This window comes from Sorex fumeus, unplaced genomic scaffold (assembly GCF_029834395.1).
Source record: "Sorex fumeus unplaced genomic scaffold, SorFum_2.1 ptg000003l, whole genome shotgun sequence".
NCBI classification, from domain to species: Eukaryota; Metazoa; Chordata; class Mammalia; order Eulipotyphla; family Soricidae; genus Sorex; species Sorex fumeus.
In genome coordinates this window covers 48,074,762-48,102,414 of record NW_026606060.1, presented here as the reverse complement: position 1 = coordinate 48,102,414, position 27,653 = coordinate 48,074,762, and the positions used below count along the sequence as shown (strand labels likewise).

Here is a 27,653-nt window from a genome sequence, read left to right as displayed (position 1 = left end):
TGTTCTTCCATTAGGAAGATGAAACTACGTTGTCAACTCAAACATGCTCCTATCATCGCTGCCCCAAGGGCCTCTAAGGAGGATGGGAGCGACGGTTTGGCACCAGGGGCACCCCAAGACTCCAAAAGGAAAGAAGCGATGAGGTCATGGCAGTGGACTCAGATCCCCCAAGCTGCCGCGATCCCTCCCCCCACCCTACCCTACCGGCAAGTGTGACTTGCCCAAGTTGCAAAACCCTCAAGACACGGGGTCATTCCAGACCCTCCAGCAGGTACTGGACGCACAGCTGCCCATAGCCGACTCCGGCATAACTCACACGTGTGCTTGTCTGTCTTCCACCAGGAAGATGCTGGACTTTGCTAGGTGGGCCCATCAGCCCCGGCCCTTCCGGAATGGGAACGGGTGCCCCCTGGGCGAGCCGGAGGGGGGCTCATCTCACCCACATGGCTCTGTCCCCCTCCAGCTTCTCCGCACAGTGCTGCAGTTTACCACCCCCGAACACATTCTCCCCGGCTGCTGCTTCAAGGACAAAGACAGAGTGCTTCTGTGGCCATCAGCGCTCCGGGAAGCAGCTCCGTGTTTAGGAAAAATACAAAAGAACATGAAAAGCCCCCAATCTCCAGACAAATGGCTCCGGGGCATGTTCAGGAGCCAGTTCACCCCCCTGGACAAGGAGCTCCTGCGAACAGGAGAGAAAGGCAAACAGAAGGTCACTAAGCCCAGCTGGGGAAGGGAGCGAGCAGCCTTCCCCTCAGCTCACTGCAGCAAGGGTTTCTCCTCCCAGGCAAGCACTTACCATAAAAATAGAAAGAGTCAAAGGAAGGAGAAGGGATCCTTCCTCCGCGTCTTAGGCAGACAGGAATCCGCTGCGAACCTTCGGGCACTCAGCTCTGGGCTGCGGCCAGGCAAGTGATGAAAGGCGATCAAAACCCACACACAAGTCCTTCTCAGTGTCCCCTCCGGGCCCGCATGCAGTTGTTTGTGCTGTAAAAACCCTGAGAAGTCTGGAACAGGACTCTCCCCAGAGCCAGCCAGCTAGCCAGCCAGCCAGCCAGCCAGCCAGCCGGAGGGAGGGAAACACAGCCCGGTGGATTTCCCCAAGGCTCCGCTCAGAGCATCACGCCCAGGACCCGTCCTCCCCCGGTGCCAGGGCAGAGAGGGGCCGGAGAGGCGGGAAGAGGGGCAGAAGGGAGCTTCTCGGGACTGGAAGGAAGTGACAGCGAGGAGCTCTGTATTCCATAGCACTGATTGCCAGTAACCAATCAGCCCAGCCAGGGGGCCGTGTCAGTGAGACAAGGGAGAAGAGCAGATGACAGACACTTCGGAGAGAGGCAGGACAGCCCCCTGCCTCCGCCAGAAGTTTGGGAGCACTGGCAGCCCTTCTCCCACATCCCCGTTCTTTTGCCAAGCAAGTACACACAGACAGGATTCTAAGATTCAAAGCCCCTGTGGCAGCAGACACCGGGACGTTTCCTCTGCATCTTCAGGGGAAACCCACTCCCAGGGGGCTGCCAAGTCACCAAGAAGACAACAAGCTTCTAGATGACCTAGGCGTGGTGGCCTGGGGTCCGGCTCCCCATTTAATGAGTAGAAATTTGACAGAAAAGGGTCGACAGTGGTGTCAGGCATTTGGCTTTTCTCCCTTTTCTCGGGGAACGATTTAGAAGTGTTGGGTGAAGAGGAATGTCTGAAGACAGCCTTCCCTTTGGGGAGCTCTTAAATCTCCCAGAAGACAGGGTCTGTGTGTTTTGGGGTAAACAGTCCTGCACAATGAGTCACGGGCACACAGAAGTTTTAGAAACTCTGGGCTACATGACCCCAAGAGCAAAGGAGCAGATCCTCAGTAGCGAAGGCAGAGCAAGTGGGAAATTTTTCCTAACTTTTCTAACTTGCCTTTCTCCCTAGGCTATTTTATTAGTGAACTATTATGTGTTTAAGTGTGTGTGTTTGTGTGTGTATGTGTGTGTGCATACACACCATGTGTGTTTGTGTGTGTGTATGTGTGTGTGTGTGCGCGTGCGCTCACGTGTTCAGCTTGGGTTGCAATAATTAGATGGGGACTAAACTAACATTAAATACCAGTAGAACTGGATCACAAAGTAAAACTGCAGAAACTATTTTGGCACACCTTTCATTGATAGATTGACTGATAGGTTTTGAGCTGCACCAGGCCATGCTCAAGGGCTACTCTTGAATTGGTGCTCTGCAGTGAATCCTTGCACTACCCAGGGGACCATGTAGTCCCAGGATCCAACTCTGGACCTCCTGCATGAAAAGTATGTCTTCAGGCCCTTAAGCTATCCGTCCAGCCCCTTTGCTCACTTTTCTTTTTTCCTTTTTTGTTGGCGGAGAAGGGGGTAGGATGGGGTTCATCTGGTGGTACTCAGAGAACCACACAGTGCCAGAAAAGAAACCTGGGCCTCTTGCATGCAAAGAATGCACTCCAGTACTTCCAGCTGTGTCTACAACCCTTGCCTTTTATACCTTTCCAGAAAATACTGTCTTGTGCTAATCATGAGTAAATAGGAGGACTCGATGTCCTTGGTTCATGGTGTACATGGTGTGAAGCAGTTCTTTCAGTTCATGGTATAAAGAATTTCTTTTAGTTCTGTTTTTCTCTAAATGATGAAGTTCCATTTGGACATTTGATTGGGATAGCACTGCTTTAAAAGGAGCTCTGGGCTCCAGAGAGAACAAGAACTAGCTGCCCAGATGAGTCACAAAAGGAGGCCCTACAAAGTACTACATCAACGAGGAGCATTAAAAAAATAAAATCCATGAGCAAAGGAGAGAAGGCAGCTGGAATCGAGAAGGGATCACTGAGAAAAAGATGGTTGGAGGAATCTGTCAGGATGGGAGATGTGTGCAGAAAGTAGGTAAAGGACCAAACATAATAACTTTTCAGGGTCTGTATTGCAAAGCACCATGATGCCCAAAAGTAGAGAGAGATTATGGGGAATCATGTCTTCCATGGAGGCAGGGGAGGAGGGGAAAGAGGGGTATACTGGGGATATTGGTGGTGGGGAACATGCACTGGTGAAAGAATGGGTGTTTGATCATTGTGTGATTGTAACCCAAACATAAAAGCTTGTAACTATCTCACGGTGATTCATTAAAATTTAAAAAAAATGAAATCCCTGAAATGAAGAAAAAAAGACAATTCTCCAGGTGAGTCCTGCATACAGTCATCTGGTGAGGTGAGTGGTCAGCTTGGTCCCGTCCAGTCCTTCCTTACGGCCCAGCAAGTGGCTGGTCTTGCCTTCAAGAAGTTCACAACCCCATGGACCAATTTAAATCATCTTTTCAAATTGCCCACGTGGATTCCTGCCAAGACAGAATATGCCCTACTACTGAAATGTTCCCTGGGTAAAACCAAGTCAGGAGGACAGATTTGGGACTCTGTGTTCCAAATGAGCCTACTAGGTGCTTTCACTTGGGAGCAAGAAATGCATATAATATTTTTAAAATCTAATTAAAACATTTTTAATGAAATGTTTGCCTTTATCAGCGTCAACAGTTCCCAACGCTGAAAAAATATGAATAGCAAAACAAAGAATATATTTAACAAGGGAATGAGATTTAAAGCTTCCAGACTAAATTGAGATTAATACTGTTTATTGAATGGGTCCAATACCTTCAATATATACAGTGATAATGAAGCATGAAAATGATAAAACTTCATAAATACAAATTACTTAGTCGATTAGATAATTGGTCATCTATAAAGCAATTGGTCAATGAAAACTGGGATCACAATCACTTAATAAAAATGCAAAGAACTTGGGGAGCCCGAAAGCTAGAACAAAGGTTAAGGCATTTGCATTGCATATAGCCAACAATGGTTCAATGATCTGTAGTGCATATGTCCTTGGTTTTTGCCAGGAGTGACCCCTTAGCATTGCCAGGAGTGACCCCTTAGCACAGAACCAGGAGTAAGCCTTCAGCACTGCTGGGTATGGTCCAAAAACAAAGAAAGAAAGAAAGAAAGAAAGAAAGAAAGAAAGAAAGAGAGAAAGAAAACAAAATGAATTTTTTAATTATTTTTTTAAATTTAGCCACAATTCTACTCCTCCCTCTTACAAAGATAAACACCTCTCATTTTATTTTTTAACTTTTTTTTTACTTTTTACTTTTTTTCAATCACTATGAGAGAAGGTAAAGATAAAGGCCCTCCCGTTGATCGTCGATTTGCTCGAGCGGGCCCAGTAACGTCTCCATTGGAGACTTTGTTGTTACTGTGTCTGGCATATCGAATACTCTCGGTAGCTTGCCGGGCTCTCCGAGAGGGGCGGAGGAATCGAACTCGGGTCGGCCATGTTGGCCGCGTGTAAGGCAAACGCCCTACCCGCTGTGCTATCACTCGTGCTATGAGAGAAAGCATTACAAAATTGTTTATGATCGTGTTTGTCATACAATGTTCCAACACCCATCCCTTCACCAGAGTAATTTTCCAGCACCAGTTTCAACTTCCCTCCCACCACTTCAAGCCACAGCAGCCTATAGCAGACACCTCTTCTCTCTCTCTCTCTCTCTCTCTCTCTCTCCCTTCATCCCTCTCTCTCCTCTGTTTTTTTCTCTGTCTCTCTCTCATTTTAGGCATAGTGGTTTGTGATACAGATGCTGAAAGGCTATCATGTATATCCCTTTACCTGTTTCAACACTCAGTTCTTGTCCAGAGTGATCATTTCCAATTAATATTGTCATAATAGACCCTCCTCTATCTTAACTGCCCTCCATCTCTCACACCATGACCCACCTTTGACCAATCCTCCCGGCCCATTTTCCCTGCCCTTAAACACCTCCCATTTTAGATAGCAATGAACACCAATTATTTTTTGGTAAAGTATATAAAATATTTATCCAAGTCAATTAAACTTGGGACAATTTCAGAGAGTGTACCTTACTCAATGGTGTAATACCAGTACTTGATGCAGAACAGGTTCTCAACAAATATTTGCTAGATACCACTGACGGGTTGGAGCAATAGCACAGCGGGTAGGGCGTTTGCCATGCACAAGGCCAGCCCAGGTTTGATTCCTCCATCCCTCTCAGAGAGCCCGGCAAGCTACTGAGAGTATCCCGCCCACAGGGCAGAGCCTGGCAATCTCCCCATGGCGTATTTGATATGCCAAAAACAGTAACAAGTCTCACAATAGAGCCGTTACTGGTGCCCGCTCCAGCAAATCAATGAACAACAGGAGGACAGTGCTACACTGCTACCATTGACAGACCAAGATAATTCAACCTAAATTTTCTGACACTGTGATTTAACATCTCGTTAAAAGACAAAACAACTATGTATCTGTGCACACACCTGTCATCTGCTTAAAAAAGAACAAAGATAGCTTGTTTAAAAAACTGACTTCAGAGCAACTTGTATACAGCTTTATAAAGTCTAAAAGACAGGGGCCAAAGTGATAGTGTAGCCAGTAGCGTGCTTACTTTGCACACAGCCAACCTGTTTTTGATCCCCAAAATACCATGTGGTCCCCCAAACCCACCAGGAATAATCCCTGAGCACACAGCCAGGAGTAAGTCCTGAGCACCACTGGGTATGGCCCCAAAACCAATAATAAATCAAGTTTGAAAGACAAGGTTTCTGAAAGCTCAGCCTTTCGTTGCAGAAATTAGATTCGACATTGTTACCAGCCTGAAGGGGAAAAGTAAAAATACGTCTATTTGCCAGATTGCCAAAAAGACAAATGATAAATGGCAATGCCATTCCATTTTTGAAATCAGAATCTCTTCACAAAAGGATGAGAATCAAGACATTTTAAGTGACATTTTGCCAAGCAATGGTTTAAAGACAAAGTTACCATCTTCCTGAGGCTAGGGTGATAGTCCAGTGGGCTGCATTAAGCCCACCCAGTTCGATCCCCCATACCTCATATAGTCACCTGAGCCCACCTGGAGTGATTCCTTGAGCACAGAGTCAGGAGTAAACCTTGATCACCAGATCAGCCAGATGTGGCCCCAAAACCAAATAAAATAAAAATAAAGAAATAAAAGTTTACTAATCCCACTTGTGACAGACTTTACTCGAGTAGTCTCTTATCTCAGTTTTCAGCAGGTTACTAAGCAGATTGCTAGAAGCAAGAGGTAGAAAGCACTTGGTGGCCACACCAGTATTCAAGTCACCAAACCCGTCTCAAAATGATTCCTCGCGGGCTGGAGCAATAGCACAGCGGGTAGGGCATTTGCCTTGCATGCTGCTGACACAGGTTCGATTCCCAGTATCCCATATGGTCCCCTGAGCACCACCAGGGGTAATTCCTGAGTGCAGAGCCAGGAGTAACCCTTGTGCATTTCGGGTGTGACCCAAAAAGCAAAAAGCAAAAACAAACAAACAAACAAAAAAAGATTCCTCGCTTCTAAAATTTGAAGATTGGGAAGGCTTCACTAAATTTGATTTGGGGAGTCCACTCCCAGGGGTGCCCAGGAATACTCCTGACTATGCATGGGGTTGGTCCTAGTAATACTCAGGGGACTCTGTATTGCTGGGGATCGAACCTAAGCCTCCAGCATGCAAAAGGCACATTTCAGCCCACAGTTGAGCTATCTCTTTGCCACCCCCAGCCTTCAAAGTATTTTTGACAAAATGTATGAGATTGTTGTCTCACACAATTACACGGATGTAGACAAAGTAGAAATGAGCCCAGTCCAAGTTAAAGTAGAAAACTAATTTCACATCAGAAATCAGTAAGTTTCTTATGCCACTAGAAAGCTTGATACTATAAAGAGCAAGCAATTTCTATCTGTTGACCTATTTTTTTGGTTTTGTTTTCAATTTCATTTTTTTTTCCTTTAGCAATAGCACAGCGGTAGGGCGTTTGCCTTGCACGCAGCCAGCCCGGCCGAGCCGGGTTCAATTCCTCCACCCCTCTTGGAGAGCCCGGCAAGCTACCGAGAGTATCTCGCCCGCTCAGCAAAGCCTGGCAAGCTACCTGTGACGTATTCGATATGCCAAACACAGTAACAACAAGTCTCACAATGGAGATGTTACTGGGCCAATCGATGAACAATGAGAGTACAGTGTATAGTGTGTTTTTCAAAATAGAATTACTGTGAGATACACAGTTACAAAGCTGTTCATAAATGGTTTTCAGTCATACAATGTTCCAATACTCATCCCTTCACCTATGTCCCATTTCCCTCTGGCCTGCCCCACCCCCTGCCTCTATGGCAGGCAGTTTTCTTCTCTCTCTCTCTCTCTCTCTCTCTCTCTCTCTCTCTCTCTCTCTCTTCTCTCTCTCCTCTGTCTCACTCTCTCTTCCTCTGTCTCTCCCTCCCTCCCCCTTAACCTCCCTCTCTCTTTCTCTTTTAGCCAGACCAGTTTTCAATACTGCTACTGAAAGCTTATCACTCCCCCACAACTTGTGGCAAGCTTCCTACCATGGATCTGTTCTCCTGGCCCTCATTTTTACTGTCTTTGGGTATTATTCTCATACTATGGTTTGGGGTAGAGGGATTGTATCCTGCAAATGAGTGTGATCATTCTATGTCTGGGTCTCTCCCTTTGACTCATTTCACTCAGCATTATACTCTCCATGTCCATCCATGTATAAGCAAATTTGATGACTACACGTTTCCTAACGGCTGTATAGTATTTCTTTGTGTAGATACATCACAGTCTCTTTATGCAGTCATCTGTTCTCAAGCATTTGGGTTGTTTCTAGATTCTGTAATTATAAATAGTGCTGCAATGAAAAAAGGAGTTGAGATGGATTTTCTGCATGATAGTTGGGAACCTATAGAGTATATTCCCAAGAACAGGATTGCTCAGTCATATGGAAGCTCAATTTCTTTAAGTTTTTTGAGAAATATCCATATTGTTTTCCAAAAAGGTTGGACCACTGGCCATTACCACAGTCCCTTTCTCCCCACATCTGCACCATCACTGGTTGTTCTTTCTTTCTCTACCTTTTTTTTTCTTTTTGGGTCACACTCAGCAATGCTTAGGGTGTACTCCTGGCTCTGGACTTAGGAGTTACTCCTGGAGGTGCTCGGGAAACCATATGGGATGCTGGGATTGATCCCGGTCAGCTGCATGCAAGACAAACGACCTACCTGCTGCACTATTGCTCTAGCCCTCTTCTGGTTCTTTTTGATGTGTGCCAGTCTCTCTGATAGGCAATGATATCTCATTGTTCTTCTGATTTGCAATTCCTTGAAGATTAGTAAGGCAGAGCATTTTTCCATGTGCCTTTTGTCCATTTGTTGACTTTTTGTCCCCAAATCCAACCTTATATTACATGTTCTGTTCAAGAGTAGTATCAATTACTGGACTAGAATGAAAGAGTATGCCACGAAAGTCAGGTATCTGACACAAACATTACAGGTGCTATTCCGTTATCTAGTATCACAATTCTCTGTCAGTTTTCAGCTACAGAGAACAGGCTGCTGCCACTTCCCTTGCAGAGGTCACTGGTTGAACTTTATTTTCCCAAAGAACAGAGCACACTAGCTTTCAAAAACTGTAACAGCAGTTCCCAATACAAAAACAAAAAGGTAACTAATCTGCAGCACATCTATACAAATCATGCAATCCAGGTTTTCAAAGGTTCACTCAGCATTTCTTAGCAATAAGAATCCTTTGAGATCATCAAGGATTATCAGACAGAAAGAATCCATCAAATAGCTGACTGATAACTTTTTGCGATTGTTATTGTCAGGAAAATAAATCAATGACTGACTTGAAGAATCAGGAAGAATTGGACTGAGTCTGAGGAGTCTACTGATGGTGTGTGTGTGTATGTGTGTGTGTGTGTGCGTGCGCATGCACATGTGTGTGTTTGTGTTTGTGTATGCCCACCACACACAAAAAGAAAATCAGCATGTGCAAGTAAAATCCAATTGGACTCTCTCCAAATCCAATGACTGTTTAGTCAATATTACTGCCACATGGCTCCTCAATACATAATTAAGAATTATAAGCAAGTTGGGGTATCCTTCTCCTATTACAATAGCTCCAAACTATTTCCCCAGCTCCAGTCCACCTTCTTCTGGTCATGAGCATTTACTTTCTAGAACAAAGCAAAATTTAATCCCTTACAAACCATCCTGGAAAGAGTGAGTCAAAACAGCCTCTCCAGAATCTGATATTCAAGGCTGTGCCTTCTGCCCTGGGTCTACCTGTTCTTCCATCTTTACATCTCATGCTCTCTATTTACCCCACTACACACTATTCCTCAACCATTATGTTTTTTGATCTTCTGTTTTTCATAAAGTAAGTTCCTTTGTTTATTCCTACAGAATTCCACTATCCATCCAGCCAAGCTCAGTTTATGTCTTCTTCTTGAGGAGGTCTTCCCCCAATTGCCCAAAGCAAGGTAACCACATCTCTGTCTGTATGTCCATTGCACTTCTAACAGTCTTATACTTCAAAACAAATAATACTGTGCTAAATAAAGTAGTGCCTTTTAACCTATTTAACTCGGATCCTTTGATATTCCCAGGAGCTGGCACACAAATACAGGAGAAATGCGTCCCTCTTGTATGCCTGTTCTTCCTAGCCAAAAGGAGTTTGAAGAATGCAAAAGGCCTTTAGGAATCAGAAGGAGTGTGAGTTCATGAGCCATATATCCATAATCTTCCCTCAACCAGGAGTCAGTGGCTTAAGAAAAGGATCATTCGACAATGTTGTCAGTGGCTCCCACAATGGTTCAAACAAAAAAATACATGTTTTTAAACAGGAAAGAAGAGAGTCCTGGAATCAAAGCTGAAGCTCTAAGTCCCGTTCTGTGCCCTCCATGGTCTAACCCACCCTAACTGCTTCTCTTGGGCAGCTTATCATGCTGACCTCTGAGGACTCTTCTGCGTCACAAAGGAGGAACTATGAGGTGCTGGACTTCAGTCACTTTCACCTTAATAGTGTTTGGAGGTCACATTGCTATTGCTACTGCTTTTCCCCACTGTGTGATCACTGTTGCTACGCAATCATCAAAACCATCCCAACATTGGTTAAGTTCTGGCCTCTCAGGAACAATGGCCAGGACACCAATGACTCAGCACTAAGCCTAGGTAGGGGAGTTGATGATCTGCCTCAGCATGGGGGAAGGTCATTCTGACCTTACCACAGATCTTAGCTCTGCTGACCCCTAACTCTTTGGCCTCAGTGTCTGGTACCCAGTTCTCCTAGCTATGAACACAGCAGTGATATATATTTATGAATCCCTAATCAGCATCCCAAGTCTGAGAAAAGATACCCATTTCTCTTAATGCTACACTATCCACATATACCCCAACTACTGTTTCTTTTTTCTTGAAGCCCCAGAGCTCCTTTCCACTGCAGAATCTATAAACGTGTTTTCTCGGCTCTTCCGTAGATCGTGGCATGGCTCTTAGAGTGGTCTTCTTGAAGTATCAAGACATTGCTCTCTTTGCTGGTTCTTATTTAATTTTGATGCAGGGGATCAAACTCAGGATCTCCTGCATTCTAATGCGAGGTATATCTTCACTCTTTGCTTACCATTCATCTCTTAGCATATAAACAATCGATTTGATACTTGTTTTATACTTGTCCTCAGTATTTATGTTTGCTTCTCTCAGATAAAGTCTATCTTTTGTGTTTTTTGCAAAGTCCAGAGCATTCCAAATGCTCGGTAAACATTTCCTAAATATTCACAGCATGTCCATGTTTGTCCAGCTCTTTCTGTTCTCTACATCTGCACAAAGTCCGAAGGATCTCTTACTACTGAGGGCAATAAAATCTTGGAAGCACCCAAAGAAGTATTTTCAAGTTTTACGTATTTAACCCTCTGTAACACTGACAGACATCACAATGCTACTCAGGCGCACCTACAAGCAAACACCAGTCCCTAACCCTAAATCAAACATACTGATTCTCACCTACATCGCTGAATAATTGGGCATACATGTTAAATTACACGTACATTATAAATAGTAAGTTTTCTGGAACCTTATTTCACATTTTTCCTTTCCTCATTTTATGTTAGAATTGTTCTTGTCGAAGCTGATCCTGAAAAGAGACTCGAAGATCCTTGATCTCTGAAGCATCAACTAGAACAAATGGCTTCAGAATATCAGGAGCCCCAGAATGAAGGCAATTTCTCTTTCCTCCCAGGCAACTGTCTGCAAGGCAAGATACAGAAATCCTCCCGAGCCTGACCATAGCATCCCTGTTTCTGATTAGCCCAGCCCGAGAGGAGGCCTAATAAATAAATAACCATGGCAATATTCCATTATGTATGAAGGTTACTTTCCAATGGTCACCAAGAAGGACATGGTTTTCAATTAGACTATTTTCAATTAGCAGCAGCTTCCAGTCTACCAAACAGCATTATGAATTTGCCATTGGCAGAAGGTACGGAACAGGTAGCTTTTGTTTCTCATTTAAAAGGGAATAAACATCCTCAACCCAAATCTCTAATACTCTCCCTCTGGCTTTCGTTTGTTTTTTTTTTTTCCATTTCAAGAACTACATCTCTATCTGCCCTGTTACCAAAATTAAAGTCACATTTTGTTTGCTTCCTTATTTGTTTTAAGTGTATTTTTATAAAAAGACTTCACAAGTACTATAAGCCATTTATACATGACTTCTTTTTACCCCAGTTTATTTAAACACTGTGGTTTACAAAGTTGTTCATGATGATTTGTGACAGGCATTCAATATTCCAACACCAGGGCTACCACTGCTGTAAAGTGACATTTATTGAATTCTCATGTGGAGGAACCTTTGGGACACGCTATAGGGCATTGTTCTTCAACCATTTTATACCTATGAACCAGACTCTCACCTGTCCTGCATACCGGTCCCTGGACAGTGGTTATAACTAAGATGGCAGACCAATTGTTTTCAGCCTTTCTACCCCTGAAGATCATAGACAGGTGGCGAAGTACCACTGCTCTACAGTCTTCCAAAATCTCAGCACCATCCTCACCTGACTTCATCCTGTCTACATCACCCCCTCAGCATGTCTTTCCTCTTTCCAGCCTCATCCTCTGCCATCGCCTCAGAGGACCTACCAACTCTTCCTTGGGTTAATGGACTAGTCTCAGAAGCATTCTTTCTGCATTGAGTCTCACTGCATCTAATTCATCCTTCATAGCTACCTGAGGAGTGAAATGAAACCGCCTTCGGGCCCTCCCAGGCTGAACACTGCTATGCTTCTGAACTGCTCTCCTTCACCTATCACAACGGATTCTCCTTTACCTACCCTCCCACCACAGGTGGACCTCTGCTCTGGGCTTCCTTGCCTGCTTGCATCTTTCCATTCATCCATGTCTAATACTCAGAGTTCCAGAACTCACCAAGCTGTTTAATATTTCAGAGTCCTGGCACCATCTTTTTCCAGGGCTTCGAATTTCTTATGCCACTGCTAGCCCTTCCCAAACTCCTTCTTATTCCCCAACATGGCTCAAGCACCTCCCCTCTCTCTGAAACACAAGAGGACACTTCCGACATTCAGCAAGAGTCAGTCCCATCCAGGCTGTGTGGCTGAACCTACAGCAGTCCAACCATCTTCTGCTCTTATGCTCCAATCTCTTCCAGGAAGTCCAGTCTTGAGTTTTTCCTGCTTCTGCATTCCCAGACACAACTTCTCCTTAGAGAGTCTCAGATGTTTACAGAAAGGCTGGTTTACCATGTCCCTGAAACTCTTAATAGACCTTTCCCCAAGGCTTAGAAGAGTATCTTCCTCATAGTTCTCCCCTCAGCTTATTACAATGCCTGACACATAGGGATGTTCGCTATATATTTGTGGTTTTGTTTTAAAAAGAAATGGGGAAAAGTCTCTCAACTGATTTCTAATTAGCTCATTTTTTTCCCAATCTAGATCTAAAAATGCTCCTTGAGACTATAAAATACCATTGGGCATTAATTTATTCCACAATGATTCCACCTCTAAAACTCCTGACTTTTAATGGCAATCGAACTAATTGAGGCACCTTGGGGATAACAAACAGTGCAAACACACTTTCTACTTTGAATTGCCTGGCAGAGCAGAGGCTATTCATTCTCTCTTGCAGAAAGGGGCTTCTTGGAGAGTTCCCTCTGCCAATAGAAGTTTGCAAGGGCAATATTTGTGTTCTCAAATGCTGAAAATCACCATCAAAAGCCAAGCTACCAATGAGCTGTCAGTGCTTCTTAGAAGCCTCATGCCTGGCCAACATACACACAGTCACCATTACAAGAAGGAAAGTGGCTTGAGGAGACTTCATACCAGCCAGAGTGTTATTCAGTTTCCTCAATGGTGTCCTCACCTTCTTGTAACAACAGGAAGTTACCGTAGTTCATCCAAAGAACCAGAAGCAAATGCCTTTAGCCATCAGCTGCAGCAACCAGTGACACTTGAAAAACTAGTCTCCCCCTGGTATAGCTGTTGAGAAGCATCCCCCCTAGCTAAGAGGCATGGGAAAATGCTGACAGGGTTCTGGTTAAGCTCCCTGGGGGCAGAGCACCCCTACTCCTTTGATAGCTGATCCATGAACAGAAAAATCAAATGAAGGATATTGGTACCTTAGATGCGATGATTTAGTCTTATCCACTTGATATATCCTTCCCTCCTCTCCCTGCAACCAAGTTCTAAGTTTTATATTTAAGATGAGAAGAGAAAGCAGAACAAGCATTTAAAAGACAGTGACATGTTCATATTTGGGTTAAAAAAATAAAACTAGGCCACAACATGGAGTGTTCTACACCTCGGTCTGAAAGGATTTTTTTTTCCTTTTATGAGTTTTGAAGAAGTCTCTTGAAGCGCTAACTAAAATAAATCCATATTGTGATGGTAATACAAAGTGATAGTGTCTCTTTGCAAGACAGTTTGGCAGTTTCTTACAAAGCTAAACATACTTCCCATCACCTTAATATACAACCAGCAGGGGTGCTCCCTGCTACTTATTCCACTGAGTTGAAAATAACATCAACACCAAAGCCTGTGCATGTGTATTTATGGTAGCTTTATTCCTCGTAAGCAAAACCTAGAAGCAACCAAGATGCCCTATACTAGGTAAGTGTAACAACAGTAATGTATTCAGACAATTGTGTATTATTCGGTGTCAAAAATAAATAACATATCAAGGCAGGAAGAGACCTGAAAAAGACATAAAGGTTTATCACTGAGTGGATAAAGTCAGTCAGCAAAGGCCGCAAATGCTAGGATGCCAACAACAAGGCATCCTGGAAAAGGTAAAACTCTGAAGACAGTAATTACGTTCATGACCACCACGTTCATGAGTGTGAGGAAGGAAGGATACAGAGAAGATTTTTTTTTAATTTAGAAAAATTCTATTTAGATGGAAGTAAAGGAATAGTGTAGTATAAATTCATCATACTTAAAGCTATTAATAATTTTTAAAACTACTCATATTTTTTCATCTCCTCAGCCCTATTTTTATTTTATTTATTTATTTATTTATTTATTTATTTATTTTTATTAGTGAAACATCATGAGGTACAGTTGTAGACTTACAAATTTTTGTGCTTGGGTTTCAGTTATACAATGATCGAGTACCCATCCCTCCAGACCAGTGCCCATTCTCCACCACCAATGATCCCAGTATCCCTCCCAACCCCCCACCTCCCCATCCCCCCATCCCACCCTGCCTCTGTGGCAGGGCGTTCCCTTTTGTTCTCTCTCTCCTATTGAGTCCTGTGGTTTTCAAAAGAGACATTGAGTGCCAATCATGTTCAGTCTCTAGTCTACTTTCAGCATGCATCTCCCATCCTGGGAGGATCCTCCCAACACCCTTTATTCAGTGCTCCCTGCAGAGAAGATTCTTAAGACAAGGAAAATGCTTATAGGATCCCATCATGATGGGCACGTGTCATTACATTTCTAAGTCCAGAGAATGTACAAGCAAAGTGATCCTTAATAGAAGCTATGACCTACAGAGGATGTGTCGATGCAGGAGCACTGACTAGCAAATGCAGCACTGAGAACGAGCATGTGGATAATGGGTGAGGTCAGACCCATGGGAAGTCTGTGCGTTCTGCTCTATTTTCCCAATAACCTAAAACTGCTCTTTGAAAAGGCTATTAGGGATTACCAGCTGTGGACTGGCTGAAAAAAATTTTATATATCATGTCTAGTTTTTAAGGCATCCAGAGATGGCTCAAAGGATTAGAACACATGCTTTGCATATGGGAACCCTGGATTTAATCCTCAATTCTCCATTGTCCCTGAGTATCCTGGGATAGTTCCCCTGCCACAAAAACCTATTTTTATTATTGCTGCAATAGCTAGATGTGACTTTAGGTTGTTCATCATTCTCAGATAAGGTGTGTCTATAGCTGATTATAAGCTGGTTCCTACACGACAGAAATAAACCTCATGTATTTGTGTTTATTTTGTATAAATATTCCCCACAAATATGAATTTTCCTGAAGAGTAGACAGGTTTTTTGAAAGAATTTTAGTTGTCTTATGAAATAGATATAACTAGAGAACAAAGAGCTTAAAAATTAATGTGATAATTGCCACACTCCACACAAAGTGAAGTTCTAGGAAAAACATAGGGACAATACACAGATAAACCACAAGGCTCTGTTTTTGTACCTCAGAATCTGAACATGGATGTTACTGCAGGTGCGAAATTGTTCTAATACAGTTTCTATTGTCATGGCCCAAAACACAGAACCCCGAGAGCCTGCTGTGTAGGATCATAACTAGAGAAAAGCAGCTACAGAAGGTTCTACTACATGACAAATGATTGAATGTCAACTGCAATTCTAGGGACAAGGAAACACACATCTTTAGAAAGAGGAGAACTGAAGTTGCTGAGTCTGGGGAGGAAGGAAAGGGGCAGGAAAGGACAAAGGGACAGGAAGATGTAAGATAAGGACATTCCCATTAGAAAAGGGGGTAGAATTTCCCTGAAGTCCACAGTAAGGCTGACTGGGGGGTGGGGGAGGTGGGGGGGTGAGTATACTATTCTACCTAATGCGGGCAGGCTGTGATAAGCTCTAAGATAAAGGCACAGCAGGTAACAACAAAACCTGGGAGAGTGTTCTCAGGGCATTTCAGAAGACTCACTGCAGGGGGACAATTTGGTTGGGTCTCTGGAAAGGGCATGATTTCTTCCATGTGAAGCAAGCATAAAGTTATAGCCAGAAGATCAATGGGTCAGGAGTGAATTCATTTGTTTACTTGTCCATCCTACAAGTATCTTTTTAGCACCTGCAAGTAAAAAGCAATACAGATGGCAGGAGGTAAGGAGTTAAGCAAAAGACAATGAACAGTGATAAAGCTGCATTCAGCTTTGGACATCAGGTTGCATTTGTTCCTAGCGACAGAGAGCCCAGGGAGATAAATGTCTAGTTCATCTCAATTCCCTGCCGCTTTGTCTCCTTTCCCATCCAGAGATGAGCATACTAAAACCTACATTCAGATACAGGTAGGATATTTCACCACAACCAGCTTCATTTACATTTTTTTCAAGAAGACACAGATCATTTTGAAGGATAATTCAGATGCTAGAGCACAAAACAATGTCAATAAATTGATGAAGAGTGAAATCATCCCGAGCCTTTTTCTGTTTCCCGCCACAACAGTATAAAATTAAAAATCAACCCAAAAAAGTACAAACAAATAAAAATAAATTTAAAAATAATGAAATACAAAAGAAATAACAAATCTTCAATGTAAAAAAAAGTACAAACATCCATAGGCTAAATGATATGCTTTTCAATCACGAGTGAGTCAACAAGGAAATTAAAGCAGACATTTAAAATACCGGGAACCAATGAAAATGGGGACACTAATTATCAGATTAAGGCAGCGGCAAAAGTGGTACTAAGAAAGAAGTTGGTAGCAATTGTTGGTAGCCCTCATCATGAAACAAGAAAAATCTCAGGGCCAGAGTGATGGCATAGCCCATAAGGTGCTTGTCTCACATGTAGCCAACCTGAATGCAATCCCCAACACCATATGCAGTACACTGAGCACCACCAGGAGCGATCCCTCAGCTTGGATATGGAAGAAAGCCCTGAGTACCACATGGTATGGCCCAAAAACCAAAAGAAAAAAAGAAAAAACTCAAATGAGTAATTTAACTTTCCACCTAAAGAACTTAAAGAACAATAAAAGCCCAAAGTTAAAAGGGAATAAAATATAAGCAGAAATAAATGAGAAACAGAAACAAACAAACGGTACCACGGATCAAAGAAACAGAGTTGGCTTGTCATAAAGATGAACAACAGCAATGAAGAAGGCTCAGCTAAGCTCAAGGAAGAGAGGATACACTGCTAACAGAATCAGATATTATAACAGATACTACAGAGGTAAAAAGGAACACAAGTCTATACACAAGTCTAAACCCACGTATCACTGGGAATCTGGAAACAATGGATTTCTTTTTAAAAAGGAATCCACATTCACCAGACTTCTAGGAGCTAGTGCTCTGAAGGTGACCTGGAGTACTAGAGTTCTAGGTTTCCTCCTCATCAAAGGAATGTATGAGATTTGGAAAGTGGAAATGAGATGGCATCTCCTTTGAGTTCTCTTGGCTGTTTTTCACTTTGACAAGATGGTAGCAGTCTAAGGTTTTCCTGAAGCACCAATCTCAGATCCACTCGATTACTGGGAGAGGAAAGGTAACTGAGAGGCTATTGAACTGTTGATTCTCTGAGCAACCAATCGTGGTTGATTCAGGAGAAGTTTCTTAAACTCCAGGCTCCTAGCAGAGACCTTAGAGGCAGACTATCATGGATGCTTCCTGGGCCAGCTACTCTAACCCTCCTCTAGGTTTATAATCTCTAACATACAAAACCCACTATGAAATTTCTCCCCAGTGAAAACACCTGGAGTATCTTATGTCCCGTATTGCAACCTGGTGGGTCTAACCCATAAAGAGTACGTGCCAGGCAGAGAGAAGATGATTCTGCAGGAAGAGATACCTGTGTCTGTTTAAAAGAAGGACTGGATGGGAGCAAGGACACACCAGAGACCTACTTGGGAAACTTGGGGATATCCAGACTAGTGTGCCTGGATAGTTGGCTGAACAAAACTATTGAAGTGAAAGTAGCGATGAACTGGATGGACAATTTCATAAATAGAATTCACATGACATATTGTAAATGGAGTCTGATGGAAGAAGAAATTTAAATTTGGTCCAGGGCTTTATCCCAATTCTACTGAGTCTCTTTGATGTGCCCTACTGTGTCACTTCACCATCACAGCCCTCATCTCCTTCAAAGGAAATTGCTCTTCGGGTTGAGGACTGACCCGGGTTGCTCTTTGTTGTAAAGTAAAGTAAAGTAAAGGCCCTCCCGTTGATCATCGATTTGCTCAAGCGGGCCCAGTAACGTCTCCATTGGAGACTTTGTTGTTACTGTGTCTGGCATATCGACTACTCTCAGTAGCTTGCCGGGCTCTCCGAGAGGGGCGGAGGAATCGAACTCGGGTCGGCCATGTTGGCTGCGTGCAAGGCAGACGCCCTACCCACTGTGCTACTTTACAAATAATGTGCACAGTGAAAAACCCATAACACTCAATATACATGACTTGGATGAAAAGAAGGGAGCACAGAAAGAGAACAGGTGCAAAAGAAAGATTTCCAGCTCAGAGCCACTGTGAGAATTTTCTTAACCTAAAGAAGATTCACAGTTGAGAAGTTCTTGAATTATGTTGACTCCTCCTGAGTTTCATAGGGGACCCAAAGGAGGAAAATTGGTCAAAACAGGAGTCAGGAGACAGGAAGGAAGAGCTTAACACAAATGCTGAAGTCACTGCACAGAATCCAGGATGACATTCTCATAAGGTAAGAGGGAACCAGGAGACAGTACTGTGGGCAGGACGCATGCCCAGCATATACCTGACCCAGGGTCACTAACACATGGTCTCTTGAGCATTACCATATGGTGGAATATCAACATCCTTGAGCCTGAGAACTAAGCCACCAGACTATTGCCTGAGTATCACCATAAATGTCCCATGTATCCCCTGAGCACCACTTGGGAAGCCCCCAAATATATATAGTAGATAGGGCATTTGCCTTGCACATGGTCGACCCAGGTTCAATTCCTCCGTCCCTCTCAGAGAGCCCACCCAGCTACCGAAAGTATCCTGCCCTCAGGGTAAAGTCTAGCAAGCTCCCTGTGACTTATTCATTATGCCAAAAACAGTAGCAACAAGTCTCACAATGGAGACGTTACTGGTGCCCACTCAAGAAAATCGATGAACAACGTGAAGACAGTGCTACAGACAATGTATATACATATATACATATACATACACATACATGTGCATATATATGTATATATGTATTATATAGCTTTTTGTTTTGGGGCCACACCCAGTGGGTGCTCTCAAACCTAGGTCGGTCACATGCAAGGCAAGTACCTTAGCCATTGTATTATCTCTCCAGCTCCTAATTTATTTCATTTCATTTCATAAGAGAATGCTTCAATAAATCTTGAGTAACGCCCACTGGTTACAAATGCAAAGAGAACAGATCTATATCATTCCAGTCACTGAGCAGGAGAAATAGCTCTGCTTGCAGGAGGCTCAGGTCCAGTTCTGGCCTGGTCCCCTGAGCACTGCCAGAAATGGCCCAAAGCATGGAGTGGCATAGTATGGGTATGGTGCAAAAACAAAACAAAATTTCCACCATGCTGGACACATTGGTCTTTTAATTCTTGCAAAATCTTCTAAGTGAGTAGATTATGTCCCTGAACAGATAAGAAAACTGGAGATCAGCAAAGTTAGTCACAACCCCAAGATTCCATAGCTGGTTGAAGACACAGCTAGGATTACAGCTAGGATGCCCCCACAGCCTCCATGAGAAAAGGAAGTTAGAGAAATTGACAAAGGATACTCAGACAGGAAAGTACAGAAGCAAAGAGATTCTATGATATATAAGTGAAAAAAATATTATGAAAGATGGGAAGTAGCCAAGGGTAAAACCCAAAGGAATGCATGGGGATTTAATTGTAAGAAGAAGACCTTACGTAGAACCAAGTAGGAGAGAGGTACAGCAGCTGTTATTTGGATATGGTGAAAAGAGAAAGAATGAGTATTTCCTTGAGGTCACTTTCAGAAGTCTGATGATAATTGAAAGGAGGGAAATCACACAATGTAAGGAGGGGAAAACAAGCCAATCCAAGGTTTGGTTGCTTCATTTTATACTATCACAAGCAAGATTCTCATGTGCTTAAGAGACAGTGAAAGGTGGAAATTAGAGATGGAAGAGTAAAGGCAATGAGTAAGAAGGTCCAAAAAAGATGAAAAGAATGGAAGCGCCAACTCCTAAGAAAATAGGGAAGACATGAATTATGAAACTGAGCATGGGAGCCAGAGTAACAGTACAGGGACCCTGATTTGATCCCCTGGATCACACAGGCCTCCCCAAGAATCAACAGGTATAGCCCTGGTGGCCCTCAAATACCTCTGGGTGTAGAATTAGTGGCACAGAGTATTGCTGGGGTGGTCTTGGAGGTCCCAGCACAGGGCCTGGACAGTTCTGCAGCCTTGAGCCCCAACAGTGAACTTATTGATGCAGTTGGTGAATATCTTGAGGATAGTCCCTGGATCCCCTGTCACTACTTAGAAACCCCCCACACCATCTCCCCAATAGAGGCAGCTTACAGGTTCCCACTGGATATCCACAAAGGAAATGAGGCTTTGAGGAATGATATCCAGCCTGCAAATATGCCTGCCAGATCATTTGTATGTGCACTGAAGCAGCTGGACACGAACCTTCAATGACTTCTTTTCTCTTGATTGGAATTTTATCAACTCATTTTGTAACACTGATTATCTGCCAGAGACAGGAAGCTCTGAAAGGAAGTGAACTTTGTCTTTGGTGAACCAAAAGAAAGTGATCAGTATCATGTATGAAATGTTGCCTTTCTTCGTCGTCTTCCAAAATCCCCGGCAGGAGGTAATTAAGGGCTCCTTCAGAGCAAATTAATTAACTGGCATTAGAATTAAAGGCTCTGCCAACACGTACAATCAGACATGGTTTAAACACTGTACATGGTGTGACTAGGAAAGAGGACGAGCAGCAGCAAATACATCACTTCAGTGCAATCTAGTAGTGAAATATCCGGGAGCAACATCGAAGACTAAGATCAGACTAGAGCAGGTAGAGGCTAAATCAAGGCATGAAGGCTGTGAGTGCATTCCACCATAATATGGGCCAAGGTGCTTGGCTTCGCATGCAGCTGACCCCATTTCAATCCCAAGCACCACGTAAGGTCCCCCAAGTCCTGCCAAGAGTGATTCCTGAGCACAGACCCAGGAGTAAGTATCGAGCACCACTGGATATAGCCCCAACCCAAAACAATGACAGAACAAACCAAAAAGAGTCCGGAGAAAAGTCAAGCACACATTCACTCTCATTTGTCATGGAAGTATTAAACTCTATCTAAATTCCTTGCAGGGGCAAAGAAGAAGAAAGGAGAAGTTTCCAAAACATTTAACTTGTCTTCTGAAGCCCACAAGAAGCCGCAGTGTAATGAAAGTGAAATTAGGAGCATGAATAAAGGTTGTAAAACATTCTTACAGACACTACAATTCATTGTGTGGGCAAAGAAAGATGGGGATTAAATGTCTCAATCTTGATTCCAAGCAGTAACATTAAAAAATAATGGCACTGTTTACTGTCAACATTTATATACAACCTTGGCAGCTTTTTCCTTTGCCCAAATAAAACTCAGGAAGTCTTGGAGCTTATGAAATCTCTTTGGGAATACATTCTGTCTTGGGGATTCACCCACATTCCAATGGAGATGGGTATTCTCAACCCCGACCTCTCCCCTCCCTCTCTCTCATTCTCTCTCTTCCTCTTTCCCCATTTTCGCTCTTTCTCTCCTCTTTTTCTCTCCTTCCACTGTCTATATTTTTCTAAATAAAAATATTTTGCTGGGACTGGAACGACAGAACAGCAGGTAGGGCATTTGCCTTGCACGCAGCCAACCCGGATTCAATTCCCAGCATCCCATATAGTCCCCCAAGCACTGCCGGAAGTAACCCCTGTGCATCATCAGGTGTGACCCCAAAAGCAAAAGAAATATTTTACTTCACTAAAAAAAAAAAATAACATAAAATCACTTTAGGAAGCACCCAAACAATAGAAAAACTAGATGAGGGGAGCTTCTGGAGCCCAGTGAGAATTCTGGGAGCTACCTTTTCCATCTAGCCCCACCCCAACAGTTCACGGGGTGGGGGCAGGTGGGCTGGGGCCACACCAGGCAGTGCTCAGGGGCCACCAGCAGTTCTGGGGCAAATGAAGAGGGCCTTATAGGGGCAAGAATCAGAATCAGGACCTTGTACCTGCTAGGCGCATGGTCTACCACATAGGCCACCCCTCCCCATGCCTGACATTTTGGTCTGTGCCCCTCATTTTCTCTTTCAGGAGTGTTTTCTCACAAATCTTCAAAAGAAAGCTGTCACATCTCACCTGCCACTGGTACCGAAATCCTCCCCCACAACCCCCCATTCATACTCCTATGCACTCCCCTGGCATAGGAGGGGAGAGGTCGGAGTTGAGAATGCCCATTTTCAGTTCTGGGGTCCAAATCCACAGGTAGGCTTGGGATTTGATCTGTTGGCTTTTTTTTCTTTTTTGCTTAGTTTCTCCGCATTCTGACAGGAGCGAGATCTGCCTCCAGACTGTCCTGTTTGACCTGCAGGATCCCACCAGAGCCCAGCTGTGAGGCTCACTCAGTGCGAAGTGGACACCTAGCCTCTAGTGCCACTTCTGCCGCTCAACTGCTTTGCCTCAGTTTTCTGGGGACTCAATGACTGTCTACCACCTTCGAACACTCCAAAACTGCACCTGAGTGTGCCTTTGACGCCACCTGGCAAGCAATGTAGGTTAGAGAGTCAACTTGTTGTTTAGTCACGTTCTGGGGTTAGACCTAGATGCATCCAGGGACTTACTTATCCCTGGCCCAGGAATCAGGGCTCACTCCAGCAGTGCTCAGAGGACCAGTTGGTGCTAGAGAGCAAATCTAGGTCTTCTACATGCAAAGCATGAACTCAGCCCACTGAGTTATCAAGCTGGCCATAGATTGTTACTTAAATACTGATGACTGGACATTTTTCTCACAGGTTCCCTTGCTCACCTGCCTCTCCTCCCCAGCTGATCCTTAGAAATGCAATAGCACTGCAGCACTGTAGCACTGTCCTCCCGTTGTTCATCAATTTGCTCAAGCAGGCCCAGTAACATCTCCGTTGTGAGTCTTGTCGTTACTGTGTTTGGTATACCAAATACATCACAGGTAGCTTGTCAGGCTTTGTCGTGCCCACTAGATACTCTTGATTGCTTGCCGGGCTCTCCAAGAGGACAGGAGGAATCGAATCCGAATCCGGGTTGGCCAGGTCGGCCTCTTGCAAGACAAATGCCCTACCTGCTGTGCTATCACTCCACCCCAGAAATGCAATAAACAAGGAAAATTTGCTCTTACCTCCAAAGGGAAAGAAAAGGCTAGGTTTGGAAAGATGTTTACTCTTCCTTTTTTGAAGAGTACTTGTAGAAGAAAGAAAGAAAGAAAGAAAGAAAGAAAGAAAGAAAGAAAGAAAGAGAGAGAGAGAGAGAGAAAGGAAGGAAGGAAGGAAGGAAGGAAGGAAGGAAGGAAGGAAGGAAGGAAGGAAGGAAGGAAGGAAATAAATTCCAGGTGACCAATAACAAAGGTGTTTTAAAAAAAAAACAAGAAAATCAGTCATTAGAACCAGATCTTGTAGATTACCATCATTTCAGAGCAAATATAAGTATCTGCTTCATACTAAAAGTTATTCCTATCCAACAGGGATCCACAAAGTACCTTATCCATAGTCTATCAACTACACTCACCCCCTCCCAAAAGAGAAGTCAAGGCACATGCAAGCCCTCCTCTCCCCAGACGGGTGGGGCCAGTGTCACTCCTGGCTAGGTCTGGATAACTACGGAAACAAAACACTCACCCTCACCCTCACCCAGGGCTCTGGCAGGGTCCGGCGGGCTGCTGGGCTTTCAGGAGCTGGCTCTGGGTGTTAGTCCCAGCAGCCCCTCCACTCAGCACCCCAATGGGCCAGTGTATCTCAGCATGGCGACACAGGAGTATGCCCAGCAGGCTTGAGAGCCAGGCGGAGAGAGCTGGGACCCCCTGCTCTGGCTGTGGAACCTCAATAGGTCACAGTACCTCTTGGGCACCCACCTCCCCTCCTCAGTAATGGCGGTAACAATCCTGCCACCTTATAAGGCTTTAAGAGACAACTAGCTCATAAGCTAATAATGAATCAACACTCATCAATGGTTATTGCTGCCCTTGAAATTTTTGGCTTCTCGCTGCAGAGCTGCCTATATCCATTTATGGGTAAGAAAAGTCTGCCTATGGTACAGATTAGTATGGACTGCACTTTGGGGAAAAAAAAAGACAAACAACAGTGCACAACTAAATAGAAAATACAGTGATAAAGGCACTTTGCCTGAATACAGTTATCCCTGTTTGATCCTAGCACAGGGCATCACCCTCATTTGGTCCCTTGAGTACCACCAGTTGTGGCCCAAAACAAACAAAGATAAAGCATCAGTGTCTAAAATCGCATGGCTAGAAGAAAATCACTCAATAATGCCTTTTTATTTCATACGAACACACAGAAAATGGTTTGAACTCTCAAATATTAGAGTGCTAACCAGAAAAAATATCAATGAATAAAATGAAATTGGGGCCACAGAGATAGGGGATAGAACAGTATTTAGGCACTTGCCTTACAGGCCACTGAGCCCAGTTCAATCCTCAGCACTGTGTGCCCCCTCCCCCCACTGACCCATGCACTGCCAGGAGTGATCCATGAGTACAGAGCCAGGAATAAGCCCTGAGCACTGCCAGGTGTGGATCCAACACCACACACACACACACACACACACACACACACTCATGCACGTGAGAACTAGAAGTTTGCAGCTTCCCCTCCAGAGCAACTACCAACCAGAGTGAGAGTCCTCACAGTCCCCTCTGTTTAACAACCCTTGTTACTAGTCCTGCAGGCACTGTGCTGGCTCTTCTCTGTTCAGGACTCCAATTAAACTCCAATTAAAACTTCCGATTCAGACTCTGCAGTGGAGGATGTTAGGATCCATGAACCGAGGAATGAGATAGAGTCAAAAATGCGAGCAAAGAAATCCTTTATTTGCGCCAAGCACACGTGACTGGGCAACCAGGGGTCCCCTGCACAGAGAGCAACCTCTTCTCCCTGTAAGCGTCCCCTTTTATCCCTTTACTCGGTTCAGATCTTCCTGCCTTGGATTGGCTCCCTTCCAGGACCCTCAATTTGACTTCCTTTCCCCTTTTTGGGCTATAGCCTGCCACTTTGCCTTTTATGGCCTGCACCATTACTTATTCCTCTGCCAATGACTGTGTTAGCTAGGTTAAAGATAAACCCGGATATCCTTTTCAATACGCCTGCTAAGCATTAAATCGGCATAATGTGGGACTTTGGCTAATATGGAGTCCCCAATGTTAGTTCCCGCAGCCTTTCAGAAGATAGTAGGGACCCACCTCGACTTTCAAGTGAGGTGGCTAAGACTGGGAGAACAGACGTTAGCCCCAGTCACACAGGAAGCACTGGATCTCAGATGCTGCCCAGAGCTGTGTGCACAGACACAGAGCTTCCAGCCAGAGTCCCGGGTGCTAATGCTCTGCTGTGTAGAAGTTCCCAATTCTTCAGCTTACCTACCACTACCTTTCTAGAAGAAAATTACTCTGCTTACTTATAGAATCTACCTAGTCTTTCTGTTTGTCTTGGGGCCATGCCTTGACATGCTCAGGGGCTACTCCTGGCTCTGAGCTCAGGAATCACTCCTGGTGAGCTTGAGGGACCACATGGGATATGAAGAATCAACCCCAGGTTGGCCATGTGCAAGGCAAGTGCTCCACCTTCCTTAAGTGATTACCCAAAAGGTTCCCCCACCACTGCCAACAACAACTGAAGTTATGACCACACCCACCCCAGCATCAGATCAATCCAGAATCTCCCACCTCTGGGATATACCTAAGATTCTAAACCAGTGTTTCTCTACCTTCTTCCTTTCTGTGCCTCAACATCCTACTAATTGGTCCCCGAGTTTCATGAAATGACCCCCGTCCCTTAATAGTTTCCACCTGTGGCCCCAATGGACTGTCTTGGGTGTCTACAAGGGGTCATATGGCACCCAGTTGAGAAACACTGCTAGAAAGGAATTAATAAGAAATCTGCATTCACACACACACACACACACACACACACACACACACACACACACACGGATCAATATTCTTTCAGATGAGAGGTCCTAGTTTGTGGTCAGGAGATCACAGACCCAAATTCTGAGCCCACCTTCTCCACAAGATTTCTGAAGCAATACATTTCCCGAGAGTTGTACTTCTAGCATGTACTCCTCAGGGATGAAAATTAATTCCCATATATTTGAAAGACTGCTATTTTACAGTGCTTTGGTTTTCATTCAGCCTCCAATAGGCATTGTTTAAATGCCAGTTTGAAGACATGATTTTACATGCACTTTATTTTAAATTGGAGAGGGAAGCAGGAGGAAGAGAATGTCACTGTCCAGGATGGAGCCATGGGTGATGTCTTTCTCGGACTGTAACTCACTCTGTCCCAAAAAAGCACACAAAGGCTCCACATCGCAGCATGATAGACCTTCAGACCAAGACACAGCTTGAAGGAGAGATTATGCTACATCTTTTTTTTTTAAATGAACTTTATCTAACCATTTGTCTTCAACATCATTTCCCCTTTAGGCAGTCCAGTTATTTCCTAGTTTTTTAATTTTCATTATGAGACTTCCCAAAGAAAAGTAAATTGGTTTTGCTGTAGGGAAATGGAAAGGACAGCTGTAGAAGAGAATTGTAGCCCAAACTTCCCATGTCCAAGAAGAAAACACAGGGACAGTGGTGGTTATCCTATTTGTATGTGTGTGTGCACATACATGTGACAGTGTGTCTCTATGTGTGTTCACCTCTGTATATGTGTCTCTGTGTGTTTCTGTGGGGGGGGGGGTGTGACAGAGAGAAAGAGAGAGAGAATCTGTGTGTCCGCACATGCCTGTCTGTGTCTGAGTGTCTTTGTGCATGTGTGACTGTGTGTCTGTGTCCATGTGAGTCCGTGTTGGTGTATGTCCCTGTGTTCATGCATGTCTGTGTGCATCAGTGTTAATATGTGTGTGCCCTCCTGGGTAAGTGGGTGGATAAGCATGCATATATGCTTCCCAAATGTCAGTTAACAGGTGACGTGTGCTCTGACTCATTCTCCTAGTAAGTATTTTAATCTGTTTGAATATTTAACCTCTACTCACCAAGGAATAAGTTAATCAAAAAACTCAATCTGTTTCAGGTGTTACCTTCTCCAGGGACCTAATCTCAAAATGTTGATTCCTTTCTCTATTCAATTAGTTACTCCCATGACCTAAAAAAATTATTGGGTTGCTCCAGTCTTTGAGTTATAAAATGTTGTTGATACAATTCAGCACACCCTTAAGGAGGTCAAGATTGAGAGCTAATTTGCTTTGGGTTTAGATTCTGGCTATTCTTAACATTTCTAAAATAGATTATGCAGTTTAATATTTTTGAATGCTATAATTATTTGCAGTCATTTTATTTCTACTTAAATAACTTCTTTGTTTCAAAGTGTATTTGGCAAGGTTTACTGGGAGGGCAGAAACTTCAGGATGCAGAGACAGTTATGTTTTTCCAAGTCACCTATGGCAGTGGCT

At 43.9% G+C, this 27,653-nt stretch overlaps 1 protein-coding gene across 4 annotated transcripts in view; it reads right to left on the bottom strand.

Annotated features, from left to right (window-relative positions):
* The window catches only part of ANO4 (anoctamin 4), a 448,648-nt gene that overhangs the window by 351,284 nt on the left and 69,711 nt on the right, over window positions 1-27,653 (bottom strand). Inside the window, exon 1 of one of the 4 annotated variants that reach the window (XM_056116889.1) lies at window positions 797-1,283. The exons of 2 other annotated variants lie outside the window; for them this stretch is intronic. The gene's annotated coding sequence lies outside the window, so the exon portion shown is untranslated. Of the gene's footprint in view, window positions 1-316; window positions 666-796; window positions 1,284-27,653 lie in introns of those variants that run through there. One more of the 4 variants, XM_056116896.1, reaches the window with a different exon arrangement.